This window comes from Haplochromis burtoni, unplaced genomic scaffold, assembly GCF_018398535.1.
Source record: "Haplochromis burtoni strain Fernald_Lab_line unplaced genomic scaffold, NCSU_Asbu1 Contig_86, whole genome shotgun sequence".
Classification (NCBI taxonomy): Eukaryota; Metazoa; Chordata; class Actinopteri; order Cichliformes; family Cichlidae; genus Haplochromis; species Haplochromis burtoni.
Genome location: NW_024582447.1, coordinates 1920529 through 1928878, shown reverse-complemented (window position 1 = coordinate 1928878; position 8350 = coordinate 1920529). Strand labels below are relative to the sequence as shown.

The 8350-nt window shown below is 41.7% G+C and overlaps 1 protein-coding gene across 3 annotated transcripts in view; it reads right to left on the bottom strand.

Moving 5' to 3' along the window:
- Positions 1-2417: 2417 nt before the first annotated feature.
- The window catches only part of luzp1 (leucine zipper protein 1), a 51704-nt gene continuing 45771 nt past the window's right edge, over positions 2418-8350 (bottom strand). For all 3 annotated transcript variants that reach the window (XM_005925633.3, XM_005925630.2, XM_005925632.2), the window contains one exon: positions 2418-8230. The gene's annotated coding sequence lies outside the window, so the exon portion shown is untranslated. The remainder of the gene's footprint in view (positions 8231-8350) is intronic.

Here is an 8350-nt window from a genome sequence, read left to right as displayed (position 1 = left end):
CAGAGCAGTGTGTAACTGTTGACTGGTGAGGTTATTTTTTATAATAGCCTGTAGCCCACATCAACTGATTGGTTTATAGAGAGGCAGAAAGTATTATAAAAGTCTAAGTAACTACAGCTCCATAGCCGCTGGGTGGAATGTGTGCTAATGCAGGTACAAAACCTCCCACGTGCTGTTCATCACATCTCTCCTTTAGTATACTTTTATGACTAAATACTAGTACAACGAATTATCTTCCCATCACTCATGGTTGTCTAAATTCAGTACAAAAAATAAATAAATAAAAATCACTCTAGTGCCACTTCTAAAACTTATATAATTCTGCACAATTGACCTCTGACCCTTTGCATGTTCACTCAGTAAACATCCCACTCTGTTTTCTTTTCACACCTGCTGTAATGTGTGATCTCTATCCTGCTTCACTCCTCCGCTCGCCTGGAGTGCCACTGAGTCATTTCTACGGCTGACTTCACAGCACTAATTCAGGTCAGCCATCAGAGCTGAGGCTCAGAAGTACCAGGGTCCAAACAGGCACCACCTCCCATCCATCTGAATGTGGGGCAGATTAAAACCACAACAGCCGGTTAACCCATGACTTTCAACGAGTTTGATTCCTGCGGGTTTGCTAGATGTGACTATTTGTCTCTTTATTCACATTGCAGAAGCAAAACCACAGGTGTGACTGACAATAGCAGTGACTCTTTAACACTAGGACTATGAAACTGAATGGAAATAAGCAACTGTTACTATTTTTTTTTCCAACTGTGACATGTCAAACATTTTAAAATATCTTCACAATTAACACCTACTCATTGGACACGTAAGGTACATCTCACCAGTACTTAACTGGTCCCCCTTTTTGATTTACTGGATGCACAGTCACCACATCCCAAAGGTGCATCGGAGTACAGTGAACTCATCAACACCTTCATGGTACATTATCGTGTTGGAAGCAGTCATCAGAAGATGTGTGCACTCTGGTCAGAGCTGGTGGGGCAGATTCCAATCCTATCATCTGTTCTTCCATGTAAACTGTAACCTCAGTTTTTTATTGTTAGCTGACAGGAATAGTAACCAGTGTGGTCCTCTGCATGCCCTTGTTGTAACGAGTGTCTGTAGTTACTGTTGCTTTCCCATCAGCTCAAAGATGTTTAACAACCCTCCTGTGTCATGTGATGCTACCATGTCAGCTGATGTTTGCATTAATAAGCAACTAAACCCAATGATGTGGCTGATGGAACGATTGAACCTTAAAGCAATATTACATAATCACCATCTATACAAATTTATGGGATGTCAAACATAAGGCCAGGGGGCCAGAAATGGCCCCGCACACTCGATGGCTTTGGAAAATGTGAAGGAGGGCATAAATTTGGAACTTAACTGCACTTTCATAAACTTTCACAGCTTTTCCTCCCGATTAAAGGGATGCCCCATACACATTCATACTACACCAATGAGCATAATGAATAAATAAGCAATTATAAGAGAGAAAAACTCCACTTTTCACTATCTACTATAAAAGTGTATTTTTTATTGAATTATATTATTATTATTATTATTATTATTATTATTATTATTATATGTATATTATATTAATTCTTTAATACAGCAGCATATCATTGTCAGGTAGAAAAACTGAGATAATTGTTGAAATCACACTTTTTTCTTTTGCTAACATATATTCTTATGCAGGGATTAAATGTGCAGTCACACTTCTTTACATTGACAGAAATGGGAATTTCATTCATCTGAAGTGGGCTGTATGTATCCTGTGATGTAAAAGGAGTTTGATATCCCTGGTCTATGGTACATTATATGAGACATCTTTAGTTCAGTCCTGCACCTGAAAGCCTGGCAGCTCGACTGAACGTGTTGAGGCTTGTACTCTGGAGGTGCACAAAACTGGCACCATGCGGCTCAAGCTGGAAAAGGAATAGGAATTACAACTCTTCTGGGATTCAGCCAGTGTTACCCATGATTTCCAAAATAACTGAGACTCGGTCTTTTTATGGTAATCATCATAAAAAGAGTGACTTACTGAGTAAGACGGGGCTATTTCAAAGCAACCTACAGCTGCAGGAAAAGAAATGCTGGCTTTCACAAAGCAAGGCGTAGCTGTTTAAGAGAAAGATGTGTGTGCTGACTTTGCATTCCACAGCAGCCTGCGGTTTCCCCCCCCCTTTGTACCTGACCAATTTTGCCTCATTTGTCTCCCTGCTTATTTTGCATACCATCAGGTGCGGTTCTCTCCACTCCGTTTAAACCAGGATTCTCTCTTGCACACGCACACCACGCACGCACAAAATGGGTGTACCGCTATGAAATCAAAACTTGCTGAGCTTGTTGGACAAAGAACATAAAACGAGATTAACATACACGTTTGCATTTTTACACAGGTTCCAACACGGAGACGCTTTACAAACAGGTCGGTTTTTATTTTTATTGGAATACATATTGTCTGCTGTACAGCTTCAAGAGACCTACATGCAGAGTGCGCCAGCCACAGAAAGGTTAAAACATGCACAATGTATTAAGTTTAAATTGAAGAAAAAAAAAAGCCTCCCCACACAGTACGCCTGGCATTGCTGACACAGAGAAGCAGTAATCAATCATAAAACAATTTTGATCTGATTTTAATTACATATACGTCTGTGTTTGACACCTCTGTCTGTCAGTCTCCTTGTTCTGCACACACACATTTATATACACTCATCTATTAATAAAACCCAAATAAACAAACAAATAAACGCCTCATTTGTACAGTTCAGAAATTCTTAGATGTGGATGAATCAGCGTTAAGAGAGAGAGAACATCCAGTTAAACAAGAATGTATTATTTTAATTCGTTATCCGATTGTTCCTGTTAAGATTGTGTGTTTTCAATATATACACATGTCTGGGGACCTGCACCCTTCTTTCTTTGGCAGCACTTTCAAACATACAGCACAGAAGATGTACAAACCCTGAATTTATGAGCGAGAGGCTGGAGCAGTGAATGGTCCCCGATTTAAAAAGAAAACACGAAACCAAAAAAGAGAAAAGGGGTCGACACGTGTTGAACCGCTCAACATCGGAGACCTGCTCAGCTCTGATAAAACGCACGTGACTCTCACTCTTCAAAGACCATCGCTCGACGCTGGCTTCTCTCTTTCTCTTTTTCCTCATCCACGGTGCGTCATCATGTCTCCAAGGTGTGAGAAACGTCTTGCATTAAAACTACCAAGCACAAAATACATGAAGAAGAACTCTCCAGGAGTGTGACAAAGAAAAAGGAGATACATTACCTCGAAAACCAAAAAAGTCTTTAAGTCAAGATGGACAAATACTTTATATATTTCGGTAATAAGGCCCACTTTACAAAATTAGTTTTTCCTTAAATAAAATCTATCCAATATAGATTCCAAAATAAGACATCTTTTGTTTAACAAAGAGAAAAAAAATACATAAGAAGAGAGATGACAGAGAAAAGACAAACCTCACTTATATTTCCCCTTTATTTCAGAACCTTAAGAGACACCGTGTCCTCCTGGGGAAACTTTTGCACCATCTCTGTAAACTGTAAATACTGTGGAATGATTTTGGCACATTGTTAAAAGGCTGAGACGCAAACATGATTTTTCACTGAGTGCATGCCAATTTCCTTTACCTGCTGAGATGATTCTTGAAAAGAAACAGATAATAAACCCTACATAACCAGCTGTGGTACATTCAGCAAACAGCTACGGACAATTTTGGGGGCACAGAAGAGAAAACGTTTTAACAATGGGGGACTTGAAGGGGGCATTAGTTGTTTAAGTGCTGGTTAAGTGCAGATTACAGCCTGTGACACCCCAATGACACCATAACCCTGGCTTCACAATGGAGGCATTTGAGGACAAGGGCCTGCTAACATTCCTCCAATCTCCACTAAGTACATTCTAGTCTACTTTTATAAAAGGAAAAACAAAATAACGGATGTTTATAGATATACCAACACATCTTCAGAGGATTTCTCTTAACTCTTTAGCTGGTATCCTAGCAGGAAAGCAGAAGCAGCCTCTTTTTGTTTTTAAACAGCAGCTATTACACCATTGCTGTAATTCAGTCCACATTCAACCATCAATCACAAATCAGAGGAGACATCAGGAAAAGAAAACAGCCCCGGAATCCTTAAAACCTGTGAAATTATCACTGCAGCTCCCCCAAAAACCAATTAGTACATTCCACCATATTAACACTGCACCAACTTTCACCGAAGCATTGAGTAAGACCTGTCGCCTGTGAGCAGTTGCATTTTGCACAATCACATAAGCGCACACAGATGCCACGGGTGGTCTTCATGCTGGGACAGTCCAGCTGAGTCTCACTGGATGGAGTGGATGTTCGATCAGGTTTAGCAGTAGCGTTTGGGAACACTGGGGCCTTAGAAGGAAGAAAGGTGGATCGCATAGTTTCAACTTTGGCCTTTACCCAGCTCGGCTTGCTTTGAACCCGACTTTGAGGAGGAGAAACCTGCCACGCATCGTAAAACCTACAGTTTCTGACAGCTGGAACACCCCCACCCCGAACTCAAACACTCTTTAGGGAAAGAAAGGACGAGAAAGATTCAAAAGAAACAACTCACAGGTGGAGAAATGCTTCACAGTGGTGCTGCTTAGGGATCGGTGGTGGAGCATCACGTTGGATTGGAGGGAAACAGTAACAAGAACTTTATGGCCCATGAGGCAGGATAATGGGCTGTGGCTCAGGTGCTTGCATCACCATCCTGACCCACAAACGCCCTCCAGCCAGCTCTGCAGACGCCACTTGAGCTTTAAATGAGAACCCTCGCTGACATATCAACAACAGCAACAAACACACTAAGAGAAGAGCACGTGTATATGTGGGAGAAACTGAAACTCGATACACCCCCCCCCCGGATGTTTTAATTATCATCAAGTGCACGTCACTGCCAAGCTGGCCATTTTTGACGCTCCTGTATTTAGAAGCCCTGAATCAAGATGTAGAGACAGGATTAGACCCAGACCTGACCTTTCACCTTTCAGCTACTCAGGGAACTGCCCATCATTTTCTGGTGACAGGCCTCTGGCCTTCAATAAAACGAGCCTCTGCACCAGTAGCACACATCACTGCTGTTTAGGGCAAAGGTTTTCCTTTTAAGAAGTGAGAATCTAAGGAAAATACAGAGAAACAGAGGGAGGAGGAAGGGACACTTGATTTTTAGCAAAATCCTAAAAGGAAAGTTAAAATTGGCCGAAAAGATGAGAGACTGGGGACGAGAGGGCATTCTCTCTTGGTAAATGAGAAGTAGAAGAATAACAGAGGGAGCACAGGAGGACTACATGATCATCATGTCTTGGCTTGTGCACTGAGAGCTCTAAACAGTGCGTCTGGTCCGTTTTTGCGCCATCATAAAGCCGGCGGAGGCGGCTAGTCACAAAGCAAGCCTTTCAGAGGCGGAGCTGCACCCTGTGACTCTGACAGTCAAATCCACACAGCGGCGTGACTCGTGTCCTTTAACAGTTTCAGGGAGGATTTCCCCTAAAAATTATTTTACAATGTCAACCAAAACTATTCTCAAATAAAAGAAAAAATGCAATTAAATGCAAATGGAACAAATCAAAACCTTACATGTTTGTATTGCATGTTATTTATGTTTACTGCAAGTGTAAGGAAATTGTGCGATGGTCTGAATTTGTTGGGACAGTTTACCTCTTATACCGCATCTCAAGGCACAGAAGAACATGCTGTAGATATTACTGCAAGAAGGTAAACATAATGGAAAGACAGACTGGGGAAAATGTGCATTCCTAAAGGTAAACTTTTAGTTTTAACCTAGCAAACTTCTCACTTACACAGTCATCACCTCTTTTTGTACACGATGACGGCTGAAATGGTTACAGATATTGCAGTGGGGGTGGGGGGGACAGTTTAATTGCATATAATCTCCTGCTTGCATAAACTGTAAAGTGACAAAGTGGCAACAGACAGAGGTCCTGCCATTAGGCAGATCTTTTCACAATAAAAGAACCTGCACATATGTGGAGACTAATAAATATTACAGCTTGATGGTGGCTGGTAGAATACAGGAGACCAAAAAAAAAAAAAACCAAACAAAAAAAATAAGTGAACCAGATCATCCCCAGCAGGGTCCGACAACACAGCATTAAAATCCACAACAGCAGAGGAGCCAGATGGAGAGCAGGCTTTTAAAAAGTCCCAAGTTCTTTCACAGATCCAGAACTTGGTCCAGAGTTGTCACAGTTATGGTTCTGTTTTTCTCTCTTTCCCCCCCCTCGTCTACAGTTTAACAGATGCGAGAGACAAAGAATGCAGTCGTGTTGGATCGGAGCATTAAGCCATCGAGCAATTGGTCATTCTCAGCTGCATTCCTCCTGAGCAACATTCATAAATTTTGTTCTAGGATTAAAAGTTTACATAGCCTGTCATTCTGCAGTCAAACTTCTGCAACAGTCTCAAGATCCTCCCGGTGCCTGCTGATAGACTTTATGGAGAAACTTGAATACGTCAGCAGGGTTTCTGATGACCTCAGCAAAAAACCTAACAAAAAAAACCAACTCATTTTATTACTGGCCGGTGGCTAAATTGAATTCTACTGCACAGTCTCCGCCGTAGTGGCCCCTGGCAATGAGTGATTGCTCCAACATACCAACCCACCAGGTGTTGTTTATCGTCGTAACAAAATAATACACCTCTATAGAAATAAGAAAGAGAGACACTAGCACGATTCGCACGGCGAACCAAGTCACGTACAAGCAGGACTGTCACTTCCTGGTTAGAAGTCCAACGCCCTTGGGTCGTTCCTATGACTGGTGTGTACACAGAGTACTCATGGCAGCACTAAAAAAATGTCCCACCCTGCCAGGCCACGGTTGCTGGTAATCGAAAGTCCAAAGTTCAGTTCAAACAGAAACTCCATTTTTGCTATGGCTCTTTCAAAACACATGGATGAGGACAGTTGCAACAGCTGTAAAATACTGAACCATGGAAACTGTGTCATGGTTTGAGGTTATAAACAATGCCACCCCCCATCCTCTTGTTTTTTTATTTATTTATTTTTTCTTCTTGCATGTGCATTCCATTTCATTGCGTGCAGTCCACTTTCTTTTTTCAAATGACACGGTTGAGAAGAAAGCGAAAGGATGATGCAGAACAGGAAGCGAATTACAAAAGAATCAAAATAACAGAAGAACATAAACAAGGTCCTGGCCTGTGAAGAAAAGAAAAAAGAAAAATGTGTCTGTGTGTACGTCTGTATTTGTATTTGTATTTGTATGTATGTATGTGTGTGTGTGTGTGTGTGTGTGTGTGTGTGTGTGTGTGTGCACCTAAAAATCCAGCCAACCGGCAACCCTTTAAGCATGCTGAGTCACAATCTTTCAAGTGTTCTTCATTTATTACTTAGAAACATGCAAATCTTCATTCAGCATCTAAGACCTCAAATTAAATCCAGTTTGAGGTTACCGCGTGCTGGAAAGTCGGGATATGGGCTGAAATTAAACCGAACGTTAAAAATGTGGATGTGTTTGCTTCTTGTTTTGTGGATACGTTTGCATGGCTTGTGTTTGGTGAAGGGGGGAAGGGATGGGATTGGATGAAGGTTTTCAGAAGGAAAAACGAGTCTGAAACAAAACCGAGGGGAATTCGCTTCCTGTTTTTGGTCACATTTAAAGTAGCGATCGTTTGGTTTTATAGAGAATCCTACGGGAAAATCCAGCCCTGTGAGAGAGAAAGATGCGCTGCTGTTGACTGAGGATTGGGTTCGTCTTTTCAGTGATGAAGAAAAGTTGAAGTTCTGAAGCACAAGTGACATTTCCAGCTACTCTGAGGTTACTGTAACAAACTCTCTTGAGTCTATTTTCCTCCAACTCTGGCGCACAGGAAAATCTCCAGGCCTGCGCAGCGTGCCAGCCTCTCCCTTGTCAAGTTTCAGGATTACACTATAATACATCCAACAGAAGAAGCAGAAGATAATACACTGGCCGGTGAGGAAACCTCCAAAAACACTGTACAGGCGCTGACCTTCCATGCACGGCTTTTTCTGGAACAGTTTTGAATAGGAAGAAGCGTCCATGTCTCAACGTACACTCATCATCAGGTCGGTGGTTTGTTGTTCAGTGTGGCTGCAAAACTGTTGTCTGCTGGAGGTGGTGGTGATCTATGTAGCCGTCATTTGATGGGAAACTAGCGCTTGGCCCTTATTTTGCAGTTGAGAGCTTAATGGAGTGCTGTTATGGGAGGGGGAAAAATGAATAGAAAAGAGACACATTTAATCCTTCATTTTTAAAAAATGTTATCGTAACTATTCATCTTTGTTAGAAACATGACTGGTCTGTAATTTCCTTATA